Below are 6,000 nucleotides of genomic sequence, written 5' to 3' on the forward strand. Positions count from 1 at the left end.
CATTCGTATTTTTTGCAGATCCGTTTTTTCGGGACCGCAAAATACTGAAAAAGCCATACAGTCATGTGCAAGAGGCCTTAGGCATTGTTACAATATATTCTCAAAAAATAAAAATAAAAAAAAAATTAAATTAAAAAAGGGGATGGCATACGGATGTCATCCGTTTTTTTTTTTGAAAACCGCAAAACACATACAGTCGTGTGCATGTAGCCTTAGAGCCATGTACCCCACCACAAGCCACATGTTGCTCTCAGGCTGGTTCACCGCTACTGATAATACTGATCTGAACGAATTGCAACAGCAGAACTTAGCACTAGGGTCATCATAAAAGAACCTGTGGATAAGGGCTTGCCTACACCACAACATTTAGGCCTCGCAACATTTTTTGTAATGATAGTCAATGGTGTCGCACTGCAACGCGTCAGCGCACAAAAATCCATCCAAGTTAGATTTTTGTGTGACTGTCGCGTTGTAGTATGTCACAGACAAAGGTCATCGTGTAGCCATACCCTAAAGGACTAGCGCAGGGCATTCCCATGGCTAACAGTTTACATAGATGCTTAATAGTGAACGTATCAAAATCTAACCAACATTTCTCTTTCCCAATATTTTGATTAAAATAGCTTTTCATTTCATATACATTTGCTTCCAAATATAATTTACTGCCCATAAAAAAATTCTACATTAAAAAAAGGGGCATAACAAGTAACAACTAACAGTACACTGCCCATTGTGGGCAGAGGCATTGTGATATGCAGCGCGCAGGTGCCCCCTAAGTAACCTCAAGACCCGGAGGTGGTGCGCGCAGACGCCGGATTTTGGCTGCAGAAAAAGAATTAGGTCACCAGTATACAGGGCAGGCCGGAGGATACACAGGGGCCGAGTTAGGCGCAACTAAGGCCTGGGGGGCCTGGGAACTTGCAGCAAACGGGCTGCCCCATGGCGCTTGCCAAGGCTCATTTGCATATCTTTCAAATTTGTTTTTTGGTGCTTTGGAAACTCTCAAACTACATTTAGCAGGACCTGCGCTGACGTCACCGCGTTCACCACGTGGTGAGCGCGATTACATCAAAGGTCCTTTTGCAGGTCCAGCGCGATCAATTGGATGAGGCGAGTTAATTTTTTAACCCCTTAATCCACATTTTAGTAAGCATTCTGTATAGAGATGAGCGAACTTCTGTTTTAAGTTCGGCGTTTGGATTAGCGGTGAATCCCGATATGGATTCCGACTTCCGTTGTGGTCCGTGGTAGCGGAATCAATAATCGGCCATTATTGATTCCGCTACCACGGACCACAACGGAAGTCGGAATCCATATCGGGAACCATATCGGGATTCTCCGCTAACCGGAAGCCGAACTTTAGACGCCGAACTTAAAACAGAAGTTCGCTCATCACTAATTCTGTATTAAGAATGCTATTATTTTCCCTTCTATCCATGTTATAAGGGAAAATAATAAAATTAATAGAACACCTAACCTAAACCCAAACTTCAGTGAAGAAGTCTGGGTTCGTGTCTGGGTACGACATTCAGTTTTTTTTTTCATGCGCATGAAAAACACATTGCACTCGCGCAAAATAAAAATGAACATCGGAACGCAATCGCAGTCAAAACTGACAGCAATTGCGTGCCTACTTGCACGGTATTCCCGCAATGCACACGCAACGCATCCGGAACAAATCCGGGACGCCCGTGTGAAAGAGGCCTAAGGGTACTTTCACACCTGCGGCAGAGGATTCTGGCAGGCAGTTCCATCTCCGGCAATCTGTACGCAAACGGATGCATTTGTTAGACGGATCCGGATGCAGATCGTCTCATAAATGCATTGCAATACCGGATCCATCTTTCCGGTTGTCATCCAGAAAAAAGGATCCGGTATTCATTTTCTTCTCATTTTTAAAGGATACGCATGCGCAGACCGCAAAACCGGATCCATTTTGCTGGAAAACTTGGGTCTGGATCCGGCATTAATGCATTTCAATTGAAATTAATGCCGGATCCAGCATTCCGGCAAGTGTTCAGGATTTTTGGCCGGAGAGAAAACTGCAGCCCCTAGGACGGAACTCAACACCGGAAAACAAAAACGCTAGTGTAAAAGTACCCTAATACATAAGGCTGAGGGCTGACCAATCATTGGTCAGATGGCCTATTACACACACAGATCTTTTGTTACATACACAGTACACACCAACTATTGGTCTGATTGGACAGAAATTGGTCAGATAATCTGTTGGTATAATACAGCCTTAGGGCCGCATTCTCATCTGCGGCAAGCTAATCCGGCTGTCTGATCCTGCACAAATGCTAGCTGTCAGCTGGAAAAAAAAACGTTGCATGCTATTTTTTTGTCCGGACAAAACACATAATTTATGCCAGAATGCAGACGGTTCATTGTTGGACCTCATTACAGTCAATAGGAATCCGGTGGTGAACTACAGAATCCAGCAATGCTGGATCCGGAGAAATCCAGGAGGCTGCTCTCTGCCGTTACAGCCTGCTGGAGATGTGAACGTGGCCTAATACACACATTCACGGTACAGGGATAATGCACATAGTGATGTCACAGCACAGGGATAATGCACATAGTGATGTCACAGCACAGGGATAATGCACATAGTGATGTCACAGCAGAGGGATAATGCCCATAGTGATGTCACAGCAGAGGGATAATGCCCATAGTGATGTCACAGCAGAGGGATAATGCCCATAGTGATGTCACAGCAGAGGGATAATGCACACATTCACGGTACAGGAATAATGCATACATTGAAGTCATAGTACAGGATAATACACATAGTGATGTCACAGCAGAGGGATAATGCACATAGTGATGTCACAGCAGAGGGATAATGCCCATAGTGATGTCACAGCAGAGGGATAATGCACACATTCACGGTACAGGAATAATGCATACATTGAAGTCATAGTACAGGATAATGCACATAGTGATATCACAGTACAGGCATAATCTGTGATGTTGCAATGCTGGAATTATACAAAACAGCGATGTCACAGCACGGGAATAATGCACACAGCGATGTCACAGCACAGGAATAATGCACACAGCGATGTCACAGCACGGGAATAATGCACACAGCGATGTCACAGCACGGGGATAATGCACACAGCGATGTCACAGCACGGGGATAATGCACACAGCGATGTCACAGCACGGGGATAATGCACACAGCGATGTCACAGCACGGGAATAATGCACACAGCGATGTCACAGCACGGGGATAATGCACACAGCGAAGTCACAGCACGGGGATAATGCACACAGCGAAGTCACAGCACGGGGATAATGCACATAGTGATGTCACAGTACGGGGATAATGCACATAGTGATGTCACAGTACAAAAACAAAAAAAGGAGCAGCAGCACAGTGAAAAAAAACATGGTTAGGGTGCAAGTCCTCTGAAAAGATAGGCAATCTTTCCTCCAATATAGTATATCCAAAGACTAGGCAGCACTCCAAATGTGATAAGAGGCGATGACCCGTTTATTCCCAGGCAACGTTTCAGCCCACTCAATGGGGCCTTTGTCACAGGACAGGCATAATGCAAGTAGTAATGTCACAGTACAGGGATAATGCACATAGTGATGTCACAGTACAGGCATAATCTGTGATGTTACAACGCTGGAATTATACAAACAGTGATGTCACATGCAAGTATAATGCACGTATGATGTCACAGCACAAGAAAAATGCTGCACAGGAGGGATAAGGCAAACAGAAGACGGAACCTTGAGATTCCAGAGTAAAGAATGGGTTGTACTACCTTTTCCATGGCACCTTCTATACATTGTATCACTGCACCTTATTTCTGCATGGAGATGGGCCCCGTAGCAGCTGCTATGAGAGACATGCTTCGTATACGTAGGGTTAAATATAAACAACCATCTCCATTAACATGCTTGTATGTAGATTCATTATTATAGGACTCCTGTAGTAAAGCAAAACGCCTTTCTATAAAGTCAGAAAACACCAACTGCTTAACATTGCAGAAACGTTTCCCCAACGATCTCTGGTATAAAAGGCGGCCGCATCCTGTCAACAAACACACGTTGTTACGAAATTCCGAGCAATTCCAGCACAAGGTTGGATTTTAACATTTCTGCAGCACATGCAATAGGACGTGTCAGCGTCACATGGCTCCGCACCGCATCCAGATATAGTAACAGATCCATGACGACATAGACCGGAGTAAAAAGCGGAATGCAGAAGTCACAATGGATTAGGCTGGTGACGTCCCCTGACTGACAGATGTCTGTGCTGGGACTAGCATTGCACATGCCTGTATTGTAAATGACAGGAGCACATGATGGAGGGGAAGCAATCTTATAACCAATGCTAAACAGATCATTAGTCAGGACTACTAAATACCCATCCAAGACGCAGGCTGCCCTTAAAGACCTCCAGCCAAGCAGCCATGCTAAATGTCCTTTTATCCAGATTACAGCTTTCTGCCTGTGTTAATGCTTCCAACTGAACCCAGCTTTTAGCAGCTGACTGTAAGCAGCTAACACTAAGGTGATCAGCCTCTACAAGGAGACTGCCCAGTGCCTGCTGATGGCTCTTTGTATGGTGGGGGGCTCAGTCACTCCCCAAAATGTCCAGGGCTTTTACACCTCTCTTGCCTTTGATCGCCCCCCCCCCCCCCCCCTTCTAAACTTTGCCATTACGTCAGTATTTACATGGCAAACGCAAACCCAACAACTTCCCGCACGTTGGATCAATATTAGAAATCATATTTGGGATGTCGCCACCAGGGTGAGGGAGTCCTGCAGATAAAGCTGTGGTCATTGCTATGGGCTAGCCTCCAGCCGCTGGGATGAACAGCCTGTATCGGTATATTAGGATAAAGTACCATCCGCATACATCTGCCTGGTGATCTAGTCATAAAATTGCTACAAACTGGACATAAATAAATACCGTACATATAAATAAATACCAAATACACACAATTTATGTATCCCCAAAACCAGGCGCAGACAAAGGAAGATGACAGCTCAAGATGCACCCCTGACCAGCGCCACCACCAACTAATGTCACCGGGTCACCCCTCAGTGGTCTCATTACAGGCCTTTGTATAGTGCTGGCTCCCCTAGAAGACCCTGCTAAATCAACATGCCAACTTAGAAGCTGTCACTGAAGGCTGCTCCATAGGCCAGCCCTCTGACTACTTTTATGAGGCAAGTGACAGTTCTACATCATTACCATGCAGACAATGATGAGTATGGGAGGGGGGGAGGGGTGCTCATGACAAGCAGGTCATCAGCACTTCCAAAACACAACAAGAAAGTCCCAAACCCTCCTGGATGACCTACACCACAGATGACAGGATGCGAAGGAGCAGATCTGCAAGTTGAGACTATGAATAGCAGCAGCAGCATCATGGCAGCATTAACCCTCGCCTCACCGAGCCCTGCAGTGATGACACAGGCATGGAGAAGACACACTGTATGACTGGCCTGGCCACAGATGGAAATGCACGGACTGATAAGAAATGGAAGAGTCACAGACCTGAGTAGAAGCTGCAGAGCAGTAGAATGGGCTTTCGTGTCCCTTACAGAGAATCCCCTGCCTGAGCCTGTTCTCACACATACACATACAGAGACTCCCTCAGCTGCTCAATGCAGTTCTCAGGAAATGAATGGGGGCACACAGAGAACTGTTGTACTTGCAAATGACTTACCGGGATCACGTGATCTGCTAAATCTAGGGTGGGCCGGTGGGTGGAGGCTTCATAAACAAGAGAGGACAATATACTGGGAGCATTAGCAGCGTGCATCGAGTTTCACGGGGAGCCCCAGCCTGGGGGGGTGCGGACAGCCGACGGCGCTGCGCCCGCCAGGCTAAGGGTGTTCTGCCTACCAGACGCCTCTAGAACGCGTTATATCCGGGTACCTCCTGGTAGGGAGCCGTAGGAGCCTTCTCCTACCAGCGGGACTACATGTATACGCGAATTTTACCTCAGGCGAGGCGTCGCTGCTGCG

At 46.4% G+C, this 6,000-nt stretch overlaps 1 protein-coding gene across 7 annotated transcripts in view; it reads right to left on the reverse strand.

Annotated features, from left to right (window-relative positions):
• Positions 1-5,799, reverse strand: part of KLF12 (Kruppel like factor 12) — a 253,007-nt gene extending 247,208 nt beyond the window's left edge. For 3 of the 7 annotated variants that reach the window (XM_044284575.1, XM_044284574.1, XM_044284572.1), the window contains exon 1: positions 5,700-5,799. The gene's annotated coding sequence lies outside the window, so the exon portion shown is untranslated. Of the gene's footprint in view, positions 1-5,423; positions 5,470-5,527; positions 5,657-5,699 lie in introns of those variants that run through there. The other 4 variants (XM_044284569.1, XM_044284570.1, XM_044284573.1 and 1 more) reach the window with 4 other exon arrangements.
• Positions 5,800-6,000: the final 201 nt, after the last annotated feature.

This window comes from Bufo gargarizans, chromosome 3 (genome assembly GCF_014858855.1).
Source record: "Bufo gargarizans isolate SCDJY-AF-19 chromosome 3, ASM1485885v1, whole genome shotgun sequence".
NCBI lineage: Eukaryota > Metazoa > Chordata > Amphibia > Anura > Bufonidae > Bufo > Bufo gargarizans.